Source organism: Talpa europaea, assembly GCF_964194135.1.
Source record: "Talpa europaea genome assembly, chromosome: X".
Lineage (NCBI taxonomy): Eukaryota > Metazoa > Chordata > Mammalia > Eulipotyphla > Talpidae > Talpa > Talpa europaea.
The window spans coordinates 31,321,586-31,323,256 of record NC_140081.1 but is presented as its reverse complement, the minus strand read 5'-3'; positions in this window follow the sequence as shown (position 1 = coordinate 31,323,256).

Below are 1,671 nucleotides of genomic sequence, written 5' to 3'. Positions count from 1 at the left end.
ACACGGAAGATAAACGGGCAACTCCAGCAAACTACCCGAAGAAGAAAGTTGCCATAAAAGAGGACAAGAAGGGAGGAAAGCTCAGAACCCTGCTACCCTCCCCCACCCACAAAGTCGGCACTCTCTGACCAACAGGAAAGAGGAAAAAACAAAAAAACTAAAACAACCAACAAGAACAAACTAGGCATCAAGCAGGACTGTGAGTGGAAAGGAACTATTTCAGCCACCACACCCCGTGAACTGGAGCTGTGGAGAACCCTGCAGGATTCACCCGGGAGGTGAGTGAACGGCTCCAGGCACCATTAGAGAAAAACAAAGACTCCCGGAGACCTACAGTCAGCCCCAGGCCAGCCGGTAAGCTTGTGCAGAAAAGAGGCTCACTGGAAAAGCAAACGCGGATATCGCGGCTGCCCACGTCCCTGCGCCTGCGACCTAGGCTTGTGGGGAGACGCACAGGGGCCCTCACTGAGGTGAATGTCCCTCACTGAGTAATCAGAAACCAGGCGCCCAGACAAGGGAGCCAGTGCAAAAGGCGACATTTCTGCGGACACTGAACTGGGCTACAGCCCACGTCCTGGACCTGAGGGCTTTGGAACTGAGACCTGGGGCACGAAATTTGGGGCGCGGGTTCCCCATGACGGTGGGGCACAAGGCAGACACAGCACCCCAAAGCCGTTGAGGCTTTCCCCACCACTCCCACTCTGTTCCTCTGTCCCACAGGGTTAAAAAAAAAAACAAAACAGCTTCCCAAGGACACTAGGAGAGATCTCTGGCGCCACCTAGCGACCAGAAAAAAAATCACCAACATCCCATAGAATAGGGACCTTTCTTCAGTAAAGACTGCTTGAAACCTGCAGAAGGCTCCCGGAGGAGTCAGAGGTGAGCTGGGAAGTTCACCCACGCCAGGCCCCTTCTGGCCAGCAGTCCGAGCCCAGAGGGGGAGCGGGCACCCACGGCCGGGGCACACCGGGCGCACGGAAGAATGTGCCTGTCTCCAAAGCGCCATTTTAGAATAGGGACCTTTCTTCAATAAAGACTGCTTGAATCTGGCAGAAGGCTCCCCATGGAGCCAGAGGGAGAAGGTTCCCTGCACAGTCAGAGGTGAGCTGAAGGCCCCAACAAGCCCAGTCCCACCTGGCAGGAAGTCGGATCCCAGAGGAGGATCCAGAGATTTGTAACCCAGAGTGCAATCCAGCTGCCCCACCTGCAGGGAAGTCTGTGGGACTTCAAGACGCACATTTGTAACTAAACACAGAAGGAGGATTCTGTGACAGTGACCATTAACATACTCAAAGTAACACTGCCTCACTAGACTTCTGGCATAACAGTTTTTGACTCATTTGGATTGCCAGTTTCTGAAACTCCCGAAAGAACACACCAAAAAGAAAGATGCCAGCCAGTACCAGTGGTACAGTGTCCCAAAACATAAAGCAAATTAAAAGACAGGCAGCAGGGAAAAGAAAAACTACAAGCAAAGTAGCAACACCTCAGGAAAAAAGACAGACCACAAAAGAAACAAAAACAAAAAACCATGCACCAGCTTGCAACTACAGTGACTTGGAAGAACTTCTGAGCCTTCCAGAAAAAGAATTTAAAATTGCCGTGATGGAAAAACTGATAGAAGTCATTAAGGAAAACAACACTCAGAAGAATGAAATTGAGTCCCTAAAT